Source organism: Mesoplodon bidens, assembly GCF_964165515.1.
Source record: "Mesoplodon bidens genome assembly, chromosome: 8".
In the NCBI taxonomy this organism is placed as follows: domain Eukaryota; kingdom Metazoa; phylum Chordata; class Mammalia; order Artiodactyla; family Ziphiidae; genus Mesoplodon; species Mesoplodon bidens.
The window spans coordinates 11,267,832-11,286,295 of record NC_138165.1 but is presented as its reverse complement, the minus strand read 5'-3'; the positions used below and the strand labels follow the sequence as shown (position 1 = coordinate 11,286,295).

Here is an 18,464-nt window from a genome sequence, read left to right as displayed (position 1 = left end):
AAGTGAATGAATGAATTGCTTTCTCCCACTTCACTTCAGACACATTGCATTCTAGTGTCCTCCCCCTTTCCCTTCTCATCAAAACCTGCTCTTACAAACCTATCTCCATTTAAGCACAAGTCCCTACGACCTGCTCCATGAAAAGAGGTCTATATGTCCACATATGTTTGGGAAATTATGCATGCATTCTATTCTTGGTGATTGAAAATGCTCATGGGAATACTAGAGGCACTTTCTCCTGCAGCTAAGAAATCAGAATAACTTTGCCTAACTCAAATTTTCCTAAACTTTATTCATTTATTTAATTTCATTTGGTAGATATTAATTGAACATTTGCTATGTGCCAGGAAATGGTGTAGACATAGAAAGTGACCAATCAGATAAAAGTCCTTGTCCTATGGAATTTACGTTCTGGTGGGGAAGACAGAGAGTGCACAAATAAATAAAATAGTTAGCTGATCAGATGGTGGTAAGTGAAGTGCGATGAAGAAAAATAAAAAGGCAGGAGCGCTAGGGAGGACTGTGACAGGGAGTCACAGTTTTAAGTTGAGTGGTTACCATTGAGGAGGGGTTTGAGCAAAGATCTGAAAGAGGTGAGGAATGAGTCACTGTGGGGAAAGGTATCCCAAGCAGAGGAAGCAGCAAGTGCAAAGGTCCTGAGAATGCCTGCATGTCTGGACTGTGTGAGGAAACCAAGATGGCCAGGGCTGCTGGATGACTCTAGGATGGGAAGAGCAGTAAGAGGAAAGGTCATGGAGCTGAGACGGGTAGGGATGGGGGTCAGGTTATGGAGATCCTATCTAACCGCAAAAGTACTTCACTGGTAATGCTGAGAAGTGTTGTCTTTGCTCAGAACCCTCCTTGGTCTCTGCACACACAAATAAAAAACAAACACACACAATGTAAAGACAAAGCAAAAACGAGGCCGGTTTCCTCGTGAGTAAAATGGGGAAAATAATATTGCCTTCCTTTCAAAGATTTTTTTTTTTTTTTTTGCATTACATGGGCTTCTCACTGCTGTGGCCTCTCCCGTTGCGGAGCACAGGCTCTGGACGCGCAGGCCCAGCAGCCATGGCTCACGGGCCTAGCCGCTCCACGGCACGTGGGATCTTCCCGGACCGGGGCATGAACCCGTGTCCCCTGAATCGGCAGGCAGACTCTCAACCACTGCGCCACCAGGGAAGCCCCAAAGATTTTTTTAATAATAAATAAATTTTATAGAGTTGTGGGCATTTAGTTAATGCTCAGTAAATGTTAGCTCTTCGCTTTTTTTCCTCTTTCTCACTCCATCGCCCAGAAAACGTGTTGTCTGCCCACGCTACTATCATGCTGCTATAGCAATGACAACAGCAAGCAGTAAGCATGAAGTGCAGACTCAAAGGCTAGGACAGCAAGCGTTGAAGGTGGACAGATAAAAACAAACACCTTGGTGGATATAATGCCGTGGATTCCACTGATGAAAAAGATGAGAGAAACTAAAAGATCCCACACCAGAGGATCGAGAAAGCAGACAGGGCAACAGGGATCAGGATTCTGGGCTGTAAATGTGGATGTCGGCTGCAAACAGTGAGGAAGGCACCTTGTACCCACCAGGGAGGTTTCTTGAAAGAGTGAACATTCGATGTTTTGGGGGGGGTATGTGGGAGGATGAGTGGGCCTTTTGGAAAGCTCATGTTGAAGACTAGTAGACCCCATGGGTTGAAAACGTGGGGATATTTAGGTTCTGACAAAAGATTGGCAAATCACTGCTTGAGAGTTTCGGTTTCCCTATATCATAACCAACACATGATATTATCATACTTCGTTAATCTAATGGATATGGAAATATCTTTCATTGATATTTTACTTTATATTTCCCCAATTATACTGTCATTGAGCTTCTGGTCATATGTTTGTTGGAAATTAGGGTTAAATTCATTTAATTCATTGATATTTATTGAGATTACTTATATTCATATAATATTTTCATTTATTTCACTGTTGCCCTATTAATGGTTATGGGTATTGTTGCCAGGTTTCGGTATTACAAGCAATGTTTTAATGAATAATCACCTACCCATGTCATCTTGTACATATTTAGGTTTCTTTGTTGGATAAATTCCCACAAATAAAATCACTGAATCAAAAGTGTATGTATTTATAATAATTAGTAGGAAATATACTTAATTTTAATCATTTAGTCATTGTATAATACAGGAACATATTATAATCTTTAAAAAGATCAAAAGGGTAAATTGTAAAAAGTAAGTCTTCAATCAGCTTTTCCCCTCTAGCCCCCCAGTTCCTTTTCCTGGGGGCTAATACTGCTACCAGTTTATAAAGAATCCTTCAGGACTTCCCTTTGGCAGCTGTTCCGTACTCTACCCTTAGAGGCTCTATTTCCCTGCGACTTTAGAGTCTCAGGCCATTTGAGGCCATTTGAGGCGAAATGGTTCCAGGCGAGAGAGGATCAGGCAGTGGCAATGGAGAGGTCGTAGTCACGTCAGGCTGCCCGTAGGGAGAAAGCCTGGGGGCCCTCTCGGTCGCTGGGCCCTGCGCTTTCTTCCTTTGCCGGGCCCTGCCTACCGCGAAGATGAGTTCGGCCTGGGTCACCACTTTGGAGAAGGAGCATCTCTGGACGTATCTGCAGGCGCTCGGCTTCGAGCTGGGCTCAGCGACCGTAGCCTGTGGAAAGATGGTGCCGCACACGCACCTCGGAGTGAACATGTCTGACGAGTTAAACCGGAAGGCCTTTCAAATAGTTTCTTATTTTTTATTTCAAACGCTTGACCAGTCTCTCAGTGAAGAAGTTTTCAAACTTTGTTGGCCTCCATTTGACCAAAAAAGTGATACTGAATTCCGAAAACATTGCTGTGAGTGGTTAAAAAAGATTTCTGCTGAACGTGGAAGTAGCTTTCCTCAAGTTGTGGGTTCACTGTTTCTTTCTCCTGGTGGTCCTAAGTTTATTCATCCGATGTATCACTTCGCAAGATTTGTTGCAATAAAATATATAAGAACCCATTCTAAAAATTCTTCTGTACATTTTCCAGAGACATTTAATGTAAAGCCACAAGATTTGCACAAGTGCATTGCCAGATGCCATGTAGCACGTAACAGATTTTGACAAATTTTGCAGAGAGAAGATTGTGTTACCTGCAAATGCCAGGAAAATGCCCAGTTGTCAGTTAAATAAGCACGAAATTTGAGATCAGAATGTATAGGACAAATTTAAAAAATGGAACCCTATGATGACCAAAGTAATATACAAGAGAAAATTCAAAAGGTTTGGTCTTTGTGGGCTTCAGTGAATGAAACATTCATGTTTTTGGAAAAAGAGAGAAGTTGTTAGTTCAGTCCTTAGCCTTGTCAACCAATATACTTTCGATGGAACTAATGTTGCTATCAATATTCCAAGGCTCTTACCTGGCAAAATTGAGAAACAAACGTGTCAGTTGCACATAGGAAATGTTTATGAGGCTGGAAAATTGAATCTCTTAACAGTTATTCAGTTATTAAATGAAGTCTTGAAAGTAATGAAATGTGAACATTGTCAGGCTGACCAAGCAAGACTGACAATAGACCTTCATTTCCTTGAAAAAGAGACCAAATTTCAGAGAGAAAGATTGTCAGATCTGAAGCATATGAGGTATAGAATAAAAAAAGATCTCACAACTGTAAGACATTCTATTGTAGAAAAACAAGAAGAATGGCATAAAATTTGGAAAGAATTTCTCGGCCTGTCTCCTTTCGGTCTAATTAAAGGTTGAACTCCAGCTGTGGATCTTTTACCCCCTGTGTCTCCCCTTTCGTTTGATCCTGCCTTAGAAGAAGCAGACGCGAAGAGTATTCTTTTGCAATACGCTGCTTCACTTCAGATACACCTAAGCAACATACCCAGGAAAATGATTGCAGGAAGGGCAAGTGGTATACTGGAAACTAAATGTGATCTAGCCAAGGGCCCTGCTTTTTCCCTGTGGCAGCTCATTTCACCATCAGATAGAAACAGTGTTACACTCCTTGAAAAGGACAGGAAGTTGACATATCCTAGAGAGAAAAATGAAACAGTGTCTAAGAAAACACCAGAATTTGAAGTGGAAGACTCTTCATCATCAAATGTTGCAAAGAGTAGTGCATTTGGAGGGTCTCTGCCAGCTAAAAAAGGGATCCATTCCAAAAAGAGCAAGATCATCTGGGAGAAGAGGTTTCAAGGGCAGTTTTATCTGATTCACCACAACCTTCTAAAGGAAAAGAAGTCATGTTAGAGGAACTAATTGACTCTCTAGTTTCTCACCCGTTCTTAACAAGGAATCAAGTTCCCTGGACTCCAGAAAACTTGATAAGTGATGTTAGGAGCTCATGGAGAAAAGCTGCTAAAATAGAAGAAAACAGAAGTGCAGAACCAATTCAAATGGATACTGAACATAGAGAAGTATTGCCAGAATCCTTACCTGTGGTGCATAATCAAAAAGGGTTTAACATGGCCAGTTTTTTCTCAGCAACCACTGTGTCCGATTCTAGCCATTCTCATTTGCCTGAAGAGAAAGTTGTTTCAGATTGCCTTAAGTGTGTGCTTCAGAAACCTGTGGTGACCAGTTACATAAGTGAACCAACAACACAAAATCTGTCAGATTTGTTAAGTAAGGACATGGTTTGTAAGCAAGATTTCGAACATACAGCTTTACAGAACAAGCTTTTAGAAACTAGCCAAATAGAGACATTCTCCCCTGCTGTAGGCCAAAGGAGACATGTGATAGGTAGCAGTGAAGAAGAGTATGTTAAAACATCAGACCACTCGAAAGCTTTGTACAGAGATCTTTCCATGCATAAAAGTATGTTATGCAACTCTTTTCAGGTATCAAGTGGAATTAGTTCCAGTTTTTTTTTTTTTTTTTGCGGTACGCGGGCCTCTCACTGTTGCGGCCTTTCCCATTGCGGAGCACAGGCTCCGGACGCGCAGGCTCAGCGGCCATGGCTCACGGGCCCAGCCGCTCCGCGGCATGTGGGATCTTCCCGGACCGGGGCACGAACCCGTGCCCCCTGCATCGGCAGGGGGACTCCCAACCACTGCGCCACCAGGGAAGCCCCTAGTTCCAGTTTTAAAGATAGTGATTTTGGCATATTACATGAAACTCTTCCAGAAGAAGTTGGTCACTTACATCTTAATAGCTCCAGTAGTACAGAGGCCAATTTTAAACTGGAAGCAAATAGTCCTATGCACAGTGGCATTTTCCCAGAAGGTGTTGTGGAAGGAAGACAGACTACTCCAGAATCAGACTTTAATTTACAGGCTACTTGCAGTGGATATGAGGCTCTGAAGAAATCTCTGTCCAAGCAAAGGGAAGAAATTTGCCTCTCTAATCCTGAAACACTTGAAAGACAAACCTGAATTGAGCCTTACTTCCCAATACCTGCAAATTGATATGCTTAACTTTTGGGGCACTCATGATTTGCACACTGACTATACAAAACCATCTTCACGTGTGTCCCTTGGTGAAAGAAAATGGTCTCTTTCACCACTAATTAGGTTTTCTCCAGTGGAACAGAGATTGAGAACCACAATACCATGTAGTCTTGGAGAACTCCTACCTCATTTAACAGTCAGTTTTGCTGAAGAAGAAATCTTGACTAAGAGCCTTGATGTAAAAGAATCTCCATCTGACTTGAAAGATGAAGCAGTAGCCCAGTCAATTTAACTATGATGAACTTAAGTTGAAGCAATGTCACAGGATAAAAACTGATTTGTAATTTAAATACACATTGGAAGTGTAACTGTTTTTCAAGGTCTAAAAAAGTCCTAAATAATGCTTTTTAGCCTTCTCTGCTGATTTTAGGTAAGGAGAGTATGTTTGGATTTTCTCTCTTTGTATGGATATGGGGTTGAAATGTGAAGTATTTCGAAAGCAAACAAGTTACAAGAAGCCATTTTGGTTTCTTGCATAATCTTGTAAGCATGAAGTAAATGGCAAAGTATTAGGTTCACTAATTCATTATGTTCTAATTTCAGTTAATTAACAAAAGGATGAGTAGTTTTTGATGTGTTTTATTAAGTGGTTAACTTAATAGCCATTGGATATACTGATCTTTCTTTTTAGGGAAATAAACAACTTTTATTGTTTCTTTTTAGAACAGTCTGGTACTAAACAAAAAAAATGAGGAAAGTAATGCTTTGGGGTGTATAATCAAAATGACAAAGTTTAAGTTTGGGAAAGCTCTAAAGAGGCTTAATGATTATTCAGGTAGGTTGATCCTGAAAAATGATATTTGGTGAATAAAGTGCATGTGATGATAGTGAAGACTGGAGCAGAATGAATTTAGAAAAAAGGAAAAAGGTGGAAGATGACTAGATACTTTTGAGGGATACTAACTATAAATCCATTCAGTGGGTTGTATAGCAGTTTTATATTTAGTCTAATTTAGACTTTGAGAATTTAACTCTAGTTTTTTATTTTAACAGAAAAAATGTAAATTAAAAAATGAGTCTGGGGCTTCCCTGGTGGCGCAGTGGTTGAGAGTCCGCCTGCCGATGCAGGGGACACGGGTTCGTGCCCCGGTCTGGGAAGATCCCACATGCCGCGGAGCGGCTGGGCCCGTGAGCCATGGCTGCTGAGCCTGCGCGTCCGGAGCCTGTGCTCTGCAAGGGGAGAGGCCACAACAGTGAGAGGCCCGCCTACCGCAAAAAAAAAAAAAAAAAAAAAAAAAAAATGAGTCTGTGTTTGGTGTTTTTTGGAGGGGCACTGTTTTGGGGGAAGGGAGCTAATTTTTTTTTTTTAATAATTTTTTATTGGAGTATAGGTGCTTTGCAATGTTGTGTTGGTTTCTGCTGCATGGTGAAGTGAATGCGCATACACACATCCCCTCCCTCTTGGACCTCCCTCCCTCCCCCCGCCATCCCACCCAACTGGGCCATCATGGAGCTCCGAGCTGAGCTCCCTGTGCTATACAGCAGGTTAAGGGAGCTAATTTTGATTGTTACTTTCCTCCTCAAAAACCATCAGTTCCCCACTGCCTACAGAACAGCTTCAAATTAACTTGAGAAAATTGGATTTGGGGTTAAATAACTTGTTCAGTGTTGCACAGCTAAGTCAGTGGTGAAACTAGGATTTGACCCTATTTTCCTTCCTTAATATACCAACAAGACCTCCTAGAAGTAACTAGAAGGCTAGGATGTAGGATATGGCTGCAGGAGTGGGCCTTCTGGACTCTAAATGAGAGTCAGATGTGAGGCCTCTTGTACAGTGTCCTGCCTCCTGTAGTCAGACCCCCTGGCCAAGAAACGGGCTTGTCTTTAGCATCCAAGTGAATACATGCCATTGCCCTCCGCGAACCAGGAGGCTAAGCACACACCAGAAGGGTGATAGCACCTACAGCACTCCTGTGTCTAGCCCCAGCTCCTAACCATCAGAACCTTGTCCAATTTGCCAAGAAGCTGGCAAGAAGAGGAGAAAACTTGAAGGGAGGAGTTGTGGAAGTGGATGGGCTTACCAGTTCATCTTTCTTCACTCATTTTGGCTTACTTTCTCTGTGTTGCTTGTTTGATCCAAGTTTGAAGGCCAGTCTTTTTTTTTGTGGGAAAAGCACATATAACTACCTTATTTGCAGCAGAAAAGAAAGAGGAAGAGAAAAGCTTTTCCTAAGGTGCCATATTCTTTTATTAGTTAATAGAACAAATAGGGACTCTGTAAGTCTACTGGGAAACTATCCTCTAGTCTTAAGAAACCCAGTATCAGTAAATCCAAAATTAACATGTAAAGGAGAAGGTAGAGCTGTCATATTAGCATCTGCAAAGTGCCAGGGCTATTCCTGGATACTTAATAATACATATTATATCACTTAATTCTCATACCTCTGTAAGATAATGGTATTGTACCTATTTTACAGGTAATGATACCAAAGCTAGGGAGCTTAAATGACTTGTCTAAGATGGACTCCAGGAATTACCTGGGATACCTCGTAAAAAAACATGTATTCTGTAGGTCTAAAATGAGGATTAGAAATCTGCATTTTACATAGCTTCCCTGGTAATTCTTAGGCCCAGTAAAAAGCTTGAGAGCCACTGCTAGGGGATACAGATTCACATTTAGCCCTGGGGTATCTTTTTTTGTTTGTTTGCGGTATGCGGGCCTCTCACTGTTGTGGCCTCTCCTGTTGCGGAGCACAGGCTCCGGACACGCAGGCTCAGCGGCCATGGCTCACAGGCCCAGCCGCTCTGCGGCATGTGGGATCCTCCCGGACCGGGGCACGAACCCGCGTCCCCTGCATCGGCAGGCGGACTCTCAGCCACTGCGCCACCAGGGAAGCCCCTAGCCCTGGGGTATCTTAAAGAAGCTAGGTACACTATTACATACATACTGCTTTAGAGATCTTAGCCCTCTGATAAGGAAGCTGAAGTTCACCAATAAGTGTGGGCCCTGAATTACTGAGAATGAAAAGATCAAAATATCTCTGGGTATTAATGGATTTACAAAAACCACATTGTTGTTAAGTGAGTCATACCTGTGATAGGCTGAGAGTTTTTGGCATTCTTCCCTGTCCTTTGTATGCCAGTAGTATAAACAAAAGTATATTAAATCTGTCGCTTTCTCCTAAACCATTTTGATTATGACTTACTGTGTTCAGTCTCTTCCTTATCCAATGTTGCCTGCATACCTGCCTTTTGACCTTAAGGGACTGCTTTGATCATATCTCTTCTTTTTATTTTATTTTATTTTATTTTATTTTTTATTTTTTTATTTTATTTATTTATTTCTGGCTGCATTGGGTCTCCATTGCTGCATGGGCTTTCTCTAGTTGCGGCGAGCAGGGTCTACTCTTGGCTGCAGCGCGTGGGCTTCTCATTGCGGTGGCTTCTTTTGTTGTGGAGCATGGGCTCTAGGCCCGTGGGCTTCAGTAGTTATGGCACGTGGGCTCAGTAGTTGTGGCTCTCAGGCTCTAGAGCGCAGGCTCAGCAGTTGTGGCGCATGGGCCCAGCCGCTCCACGGCATGTGGGATCCCCCCAGACCAGGGCTCGAACCCGTGTCCCCTGTGCCGGCAGGCAGGTTCCCAACCACTGCGCCACCAGGGACGCCCGATCATATCACTTCTTGGTTTAAAATTCCATTAGTGGTTCATTGGTAATTCCAGAATAGAGTTCAAATTTAAAGGCATATGAGGTCTCCTCCATAGATTCCTCTTTTCCCCCTTCCACTATGCTCTTCCATTTTTTTCTGCCGGAAATGCTTTGGTGAGCATGCGTCTTTAAAAATCTTAATTCACAGTTCGGAAGCTGGAATATCCTGCCTTCATCTCCCAGCTTTTCACAGTTATAGTTGTCCTTTAGGGCTCAGAACAAATGTCACTTTCACCTTGAAGTCTTGATCTCTTATCCATGGGCCTCTCCCTTCTCTGAAATCTCCTATGGCTTATGTTAACTTTTATTCACTTAGTATTTTTCATTTATTGCTTTTATTGTATTTTTTCATGGTTGTATGTAATTCCTCCAGTTGTATTGATTAAATATATACAGACATACATACTTACGTAGATGTGCGTGTGGGGTGTGTCCACGCATACATATACTCCAAGGGCCATAGATCATCCTTAGCAGATATTGAAGATATTTCTTTGCCTTCTGTGTGATGGAATTAAAGTAAGGGTAAAGAGAGAGGGCTACTTTATTGCTAAGAGTACTTTTTCTCATTACATTCACAGCAGAATGTACCTTGTTTTATTCACTATTCATAAGACGAAGGTGTGTAAACTGACTTCTCTATCAGTTTGAAACTTTAGATAATGCCACTATGTCCTAATTGTTTTAAATGTTTAAAGAGGACAAGCATATAATATTGCTTAACATGAAAAATGTTATCAAGTGGGATACAGACTATTTGTTGTTAAAGAAAATCAATTTGGGGAAATTTAATTGAAAACAAAAATATAAGTATTTTGAAACCATTCTTTACCATGTGTTTCTTAACCATGATCTGAGTCAATTTTATTTAATTCTTGAGTCCTGTATAAAAGGAAACACTGTTTTTTCCCTACTCTGAGTATACTAAAATTAAAGTAGATATGTTTAAGGACACTTTCCTCAATGTAAAGAAAGTATTTGCTAAAGTAAAATTCTCTTTCACATTAAGTTGCAGATACATCGTTGATATACCTTTCGCCTTATGCACTGTGAATGTTAAATCCACATCCTGAATTTAAAATATCTGTGAGTCCTCCATGGGACTATTTGTAAATGTTTTGCATACTAGTCTTGAATAAACATTCAGTATCAAAAGAAAAAAAGAATCCTTCAGAAATATTCCATGTATATATAAGCTACTGTGTAGATAGGAGAATTCCTTTTATTTAAGCAGATTTGTGCTTTATTCTGCATTATAGTTTATAGGATGGAGATAGCTCTTGCCAGGACATTGATTAAAACAGAGAAAACAGGCTTTGATGTAAGCATTCTGATAGGAACATATTTCTTTATTGTCTTGTCATTTAGTCTTAGCCATACACTGTCACCGTGATGGATGCCACCAATAAAAGTGATTGTTCTCTTAATTTTAGTATGCTTAACACTTCACTCTGGAGGAAAAGCTGGCTGTAAATATGGGTCCCTGCGCTGTTCCTGGCCACAAATTTTGGAACTTGCTTCAATCTGGACTCATTACTCTCTGCATTTGGTGCATAGCAGTTATACTGGGAACCCTCTTCACCATCATCCTGGTGGTTCTCTGCTTCTCTCTTGTATTGTTATCTCTTGTTTCTTATGTCCCATAAAGTATTCTGTCCTAGTTTACTTCTTCATTTTTTGGGAAAAAAAATCTCCTCATAGCTTTCTATGAAAGAAACTTGTGGGAGGTTAATAGCTTGAGAACTGATTGCTTTGAAAATATTTTCAGTGTATTCTTATTCTTGATTGGTAGTCTGCCTGGGTATTGAATTCTATGTTGGAAATTGTTTTTCTTCAGAACTGTGAAGGCATTGATACAGGTTTCAGTGTTGCTTTTCAGAAATCTGAAGGCTCTTTTTCTTCTAACTGGGGTAGTTAAATATCTTCTACTATCTCCAAATGGTAATGAGAAAACAGCTCTTTTGAGTTACTGCCTAGGTGTTTTACATGTATGTATGACAATCCTGCTCACGCCCAGAGTCTGGACATTTAGGAAGGACCTGAGCTTAGGATTCCTATCACGAGCTCTGCCATTGCTTTTCCCAGGGCATCTTTTAAAATAACCACTTACAGTTGAGCCGATGAAAAATTAGTGACCTCTGTCCCAACCACCTTATAAATAATAGGGGCTTGGTACCCTGCCATCTCCTGCTTGCTTGTGACCTGGGATGGAAGATTGCCCTTCCTCCAGCTCATTGCATCCCCCGTCTCCTCTTTGTGGGATCTGTAAGTAATAAATCTTTGTCTTTATGTCCTTTGTGTGAATGTTCTGGGTCTTTAATCAAAACAACCCCTGAGTTTTCACTTTTCCGAGGTGGGAGCTGGGATGCCGAGGGGGAGCTTCCTGCTGGCCCATGGGTGGGTGGGTGCATTATGCCTCCTCATTCAGCAGGTCATAATCTGAATATTCTTAATTTAACACACCATCAACTGGTACGCCAACACACCAGTGAGGTGAATTTTTACAATATTATGCCTTCTGTATTATTAGGCGTTTTGCTGGATTCTTGTAGGACTTTTCAACCTTGGAAACTGTCCTTTAGTTTTTTAGAAGTTTTCTTAAACTAGTTTATTCATGATTCTTCCTGTCCTTTTCCTCTCTTTTCTCTTCCAAGAACTCTTTTAATTTCAATTTGTTTTTCTGGGTTGGACCTTCAGTTTTTTTATCTTTACTTTCTCATTTTCATCTCTTTTATGTTCTACTTCCTGGAGATTTCTTCAAGCATATATTTTATCTTTTTTCTGAAACTCTTGATTCCTAGCTTGCTTTTAATTTATGAGTTGTTTTAATTTGTTCTCTGAATTTTCTTTCTTAGAATATCCTGTTCTTCATGGATGGAATATTTTCTATTATTAGTCCACTGATATTAAAAAAAATCATTTTAATCTTCTTATGTCAACAACTTTCTTCTCCCTGTGTTAGTTCCTTTATATTTTTTGCTTGATTGTGTCCTTGACCTTGGACTTCCCAGCCTCCAGAGCTGTGAGAAATCAATTTCTGCTGTTAAATCATCTAGTCTATAATATTTTGTTAAAGCAGACCAAGCTGACTAATGCGGAGAGTGTAAACTGGAACTTCCTCGATGTGTCAGTCTTTTAGGAGAAGCAGAAATTGGGTAAAGTCTAGAGCATAAGATACTGTTGAGAAAAGAAAGCTAAAATGTGGTTGAAGTAGGAGGTTATGGATAGTCTATGGGAAGCATGAAGACCCTTGGTATCTTTCAGGTCATGGAAAAGAGCAGTAAGACTCATTGAAGGTAAAGCTCACTTGCCTAAGCATTTGATTTGTTAGCATTCCTAAGCCCAAGGAATGCTCAAAACATTTAGAAAACTGAGGGAGATGGGATGTGTTCTGCTGTGAATGAACATGTACCAGAGAAGATTCCATTGCCATTTTTAAGAGAGAGTGGATAAATTTAAAATGGGACCATTTGATGTAAGACTTATGCTGGGTAATGAATGGTTCAGCACGTAATCTCACAGCTCCTTGTGGCATATTTTTAAGTACTGTACTTGCAGATGACCTTTTACAGAGGTAAATTACCTGTAAGGGGCTATAGTGCTACATTTTAATAATGCTTCAGGGACATTAGGAGGAAAGTAACAGTTATTATTTGGTGATAGGGTCCCATTATTAACCTTCAGGCTGCTGCTGAGCAGCAAATCCAGCTTCAGCAAGAGATGTCTCATCTGAGGCTTTAATAATTGATCCAAGCTGGCAGAGCTTGTACGCAGTAAGGTAAGGGGGGAAAGTAGAAAAAACAAGGAAGGTGAGGAAACATGCTTAGAGTAAGAAAATCTAAGCGGTTCACTTTGGAAAAAAAAATCGATAAGTGGTTCACTCTTATGGAGAAGAGGCAGTCTTTGAACTAGAGTATAAGGGAATCCTAGTTTTCACCTGAGTTGGTCCATTTCCAGTCTTCTCTATGATGCATCCTGAAGGTAAGTTTTTCTGGGGATTTCCTATTTAGTTTATCTTATATAACTGCTGAAGTAAAATAACAACCTCATAATACTAGGGAAAGACCCTTCAAATGGCTTGTTCTTCTACATAGAGAAAGAAGTGAAAACACGTTGATCTGGTAAATCAAGACTATTTACACTTATACTGTGGGCTTTCCAACCTGACACTTTCCTTCCCCCACTCATTACTTTCAGGGTATCCTGCTTAGAGCGGATTGATGTCCTTTCTGCCAGCTAATGTATTATGCTTATTCATAAGTTCCTGCTTTTGTTGTGATATTCTTCCCTTCCTTTTGAATTACTACAGTCCAGAGGTCAGCACAGTTTTCCTGTAAAGGGTCAGAGAGTAAATATTTTCAGTTTTGTGAGCCATATGTTCTCTGTTGCAACTACTTAACTCAATTCTGCTGTTGTTGAATGAAAGCAACCATAGATAACGTGCAAACAAATGGGTGTGGAGGGAGGGACCAAGAAGGTGATACAGGAGGCTCCTGAACTTCCCTCCCTTTCATGGATGCATTGAATGTACAGCTACCCATGAAGCAATTCCTTCTGAAGGAAATCCAGAAATGAGATGAATGTCTCCTGTACATGTGGAGAGTAAGAAAATATCCACATCAAGACAGGTAAGAAAGGCTGAGAACAATCCCACCCCAGCACAACACCATACAATCAAGAGGGAACTGCTAAATCCCACTTCTCCCTGAAGAGTGAAGTGTTTGGGCCACACGTATAGTGCTGATAACCTCTAAGGCTGACATCTGAGGGATGGGCCCCTTGCTCTGAAAGCCAATGGAGCCTGCATCCACAAGACCCACAGGACTATAGCATATAAAGAAGTAGTTCTTAATGGGGACCTGAACAGCCCTTGTGGCTATCCCCCAGGGCTCAGTGCAAAGAGAGAAGGCAAAAATGCCTATTTTCCACTCTTTCCCTGAAAGGAGCCTGAATACATAGTTTCCAAGAAAAACAAGTCTGAATTGAACAACCTAATTTTATACCTCGAGAAACTAGAAAAGGAACAAACTAAACCCAAATTTAGCGGGAGAAAAAAATAACTAAAGATCAGATCAGAAAAAGATGAAGTAGAAACTAAAAAGACAATAAAACTAAGAGCTGTTTTTTTTTTTTAAGGTAAACAAGTGTCACACCTTTAGCTAGACTAAGAAAAAAAGAGAAAGGACTCAAATAAATAAAATCAGAAATGAATGAGGAGACATTAGAACTGCTAACACTGAAATATTAAGAATTATAAGAAACTACCGGGAACAATTATAAACCAACAAATTAGATAGCCTAGAATAAATGGATAAATTCCTAGAAACATACAATCTACCAAGACCAAATCATGAAGAAATAGGAAACTTGAACAAACCAATTACTTTTAGGGAGATTGAATCAATAATCAAAAACTACCCAACAAAGAACATTTCAGAACAAGATGGATTGAATGTTGAATTCTACCAAACATTTAACGAATTAATACTAATTTTTCTCAAAGTCTTCCAAAGAAACAGAAGAGGAGGGAATACTTCCAAATTCATTTTATGAGACCAGCATTACCCTGATACAAAAATCAGGCAAGGACACCACAAGAAAAGAATACTACAGGCCAGTATCCCGGATGCAGAAGCCCTCAACAAAATATTAGCAGACATAGATGCTAAACATAAGTGCGAAAGTCCTCAACACAAGATTAGCAAAACAAATTTAAAAGTACATTAAAGGACTGTTACAGTACACTATGATCAAATGGGATTTATTCCAGGGATGTGACATAAGGATTGTTCAGCATCCACAGATCAATATGAGATATACCACATTAACAAAATGAAGGGTAAAAATCATGTGATCTGAGGGAAGGGATGTGGGAGCAGATGTATATGTATGACTGACTCACTTTGTTATAAAGCAGAAACTAATTCAAAAAATTAAAAAAAAAAAAAAAAAAGAATAAAGCCCAAACCTTTCATTAGGAAAAAAAAAAAAAAATCATGTGATCATCTCAATAGATGGAGAAAAAGCATTTGACAAAAGTCAACATCTTTTAGTGATAAAACCTCTAAACAAAGTATAAAAGGAATGTGCCTCAACATAATAAAGGCCATATCTGACAAACATATAGCTAATATCATACTCAGTAGTGAAAGGAGAAATCTTTTCCTCTAAGATCAGAAACAAGACAAAGATGCTCATTCTCACCACTTTCATTCAACATAGTACTGGAAGTCCTAGCCAGAGCAATTAGGCAGGGAAAAGAAATAAAATGCATCTAAATCAGAAAGGAAGAAGTAAAATTATCTCTGTTTAGAGATGACATGGTATTATATACATTTAGAAGCCCTAAAGACTCCAATAAAAAATGTATTAGAAGTAATAAACAATTTCAGTGAAACTGCAGGTTATAGAATCATTATATAAAAATCAGTTGCATCTCTATATACTACCAATGAACTATTGGAAAGAGAAAGACAAATTCTGCATGGTATCACCTATATGTGGAATCTAAAAAAAAAACCCAAAAAACAAAAAAACGTCAAACACAGAGAAGCAGAGAGAAGATGGTGGTTTCCAGGGGCTGAGAGGTGGGAGAAATAGGAAGACACTGGTAAATGGGTATAAGCTTTCAGTTATAAGATGAATAAAGTCTGAGAATCTAATATATAGCATGGTTACTATAGTCAATAATAGTGTGTTGTATAACTGAAATTTGATAAGAGTTGAATTTAAGTGTTGTTTTTTGAAAAGAGTATACATATGTTTGGTGATGGACATGTTAATTAACTCATGGTGGACATATTTTCACGCTGCATATGTATATCAAATCGTGATGTTGCACACTTTAAATATTTTACAGTTTTGTCAATTATATCTCAGTTGAGCTAAAAGAAAACCCCCAAATCTCAAATGTGCGTGGCCAGATTTGGCCCTCTGGTTGTAGTTTACCTACTGCTGCTCCAGCATCCTGAATCCTACTGTGAAAGAAGCCAGTCAAAAAAGACAGTATATTGTATGACTTCATTTATATGAAAGGTCCAGAACTGGCAGATCTGCCGATATATACATTAGATTAGTGGCTGTGACGAACCCAAGCCCCATGTTCTCTATAAGACCATCCTCAATGCATTTCCCTTTCAGTCTCCAAAGGTGCCAAGATCTTCACTTCATTGTCTTTATGGTTTCTGGTCAGTGTTAGCTTGGCTGGAGTATGCTTCTCCCACCCTTTTCAGGGTTTTTTCTCTCTCAGTTTCCCAGTCTCATGTCAGAAGCTGAACCAGAACTGGAAACGACATGGGTTTTTTGTTTGTTTGGTTTGGTTATTTATTTGTTTGTTTCTTATGTCAAGCTGAATCAAATCAAAGGAAATCTAAGAGCTACAGTCACTGTCCCACGTCCACTATTCTTAGTTCTCAACATTCTTTTTTTTCACTTACATCACACACTGATAGACAAAGAAATAGTGTCATAGGGGTTCCCCAGGGTGACCCAGAGATCAAGTCAGGGATGGAGGTGGAGAAAAGTTCAGATAGAAAAATTCTCTCTTCCTTCATCCTCTTTCAGCTAAACAAAAAACAGCAACAAAATAAACATGAAATACACAAGAAACTCTTTACCAAATCTAATTTTAAAATAATACTTTTTTCCTCTGCTTTCCTCTGTCACCCGAGAGCTACAGTGCTTGAGTTAATGGTTTATTATTGACCAAGAGTGATGATCATGGTTGCATTTAGCCAAACCTGGATTCTTTGTGATTCTGGGATTCTGATGTAATATTTAGGCTTGTATTTCTCTGCCTTGGTCCTCATATTCTTATGTAATATCCTGAGTATTTGGACTCAGGAAGTGGCAAATGTTATGTTTGCTGTGTGAGACATTTGAAGTGAGTGGTTATAGCTCGGGAAATCTTACCTATATGTTTTTCCATTTAGAAAGTTCTCAAAGTATTCTATGAGAACTTACAGGAAAATAAAAAAAATCAAGGCATACACACCCATGACATTTAAAAACATAAAGTATAAACATATGAAAGTCAGAATGATTCGTTCATCACTTAGCTGTTAGATAAAACATGAATGTGAAATTAGCAAATTAAATTAGATTGATATCTCGTCTGGAGAGTAACGTAGTATTAATAGCTCAGTCAGGTCCATTATTTATTTATTTATTCATTTATTACGAATTTATTTATTTATTTATTTTGGGCTGCATTGGGTCTTCGTTGCTGCGCACTGGCTTTCTCTAGTTGCGGCGAGGGGGGGCTACTCTTCGTTGTGGTGCGTGGACTTCTCATTGCGGTGGCTTCTCGTTGCAGAGCATGGGCTCTAGGTGTGCAGGCTTCAATAGTTGTGGCACGCGGGCTTCAGTAGTTGTGGCACACGGGCTTAGTTGCTCCACGGCATGTGGGATCTTCCTGGACCAGGGCTCAAACCCGTGTCGCCTGCATTGGCAGGCAGATTCTTAACCACTGTGCCACCAGAGAAGCTCCCATTAATTATTTTTACACCCCATATGACTAGATCTTGTTTATAAGGCAGCCTCTGAGGGAAGGAAGTGTGGAGCAATCCGTTACCAACAGGCAGAGATTCTGTGACTTTTTTAAGCACCAAATGGAGTCTTTGAGCCACATTAACACCTGATCAGAAGAGTTTTAGGTCATAATTAAAGTCACTGAAACAGGGTATGCTCTATAAGACAGACAGCCTGTTATAATGATAGAACAAGACATCAAAATCCCTCATCTGACTTCTTCCTCGGTGTTTTCTATCAAAACTTCCACCTGCTTCCTCACTTTTACCATTATTCAGAAAAATGACTATAGTGTGACCTGAGGTAAAGCCTTTTGAATTTTCATTAAAAGAAAAAAATCACTGTATTGTCAGTAATACCTCTCTCACTTTTCCTTACTTAAAAAGGGTCTGAATAATTTGGTAGACATGGACTTATTATGTCATATTGGGATTTCAGTATTAAATTGTATCACATTGCAGCCATATGGAATTGCCATTTTTGACAGTCAGAAAGAATAAAATTCCAGTAGTTTCACTGAACCCAACTCAGTAATGAGAACAGTTATTCACTGCTGTTTGTTTTCTGTGTCAGATGCCCTGCTGTGTAAACTCTCTATTTTCTTATTAATCCTCCTCATAATCATATGACTAGTGCTAGTAGATCTTCATCAGTTCCTCCCCACTCCCACTTCTGCCAAAGCCACATCGAATAGACCTTGAGAAGCTAATGAGTTTTCAAGACCAATCCCCTGTCTCACTCCAGACTCTGCACTTCCTACCGGGTTGCCCCTCCTAAACTCTTTTTTATAGAAACTTTTGCAATCATACTCTTGATATAGGCATTGTCATCATTATACACTTCTTAAAAA

The 18,464-nt window shown here is 39.7% G+C and overlaps 1 pseudogene across 1 annotated transcript; it reads left to right on the top strand.

Moving 5' to 3' along the window:
- Positions 1 to 2,572: 2,572 nt before the first annotated feature.
- Positions 2,573 to 5,748, top strand: LOC308621546 (HAUS augmin-like complex subunit 6; annotated as a pseudogene). The gene is made up of 2 exons: positions 2,573 to 4,853; positions 5,061 to 5,748. The product of its transcript is annotated as an HAUS augmin-like complex subunit 6 (transcript).
- The last annotated feature ends 12,716 nt before the right edge of the window (positions 5,749 to 18,464 follow it).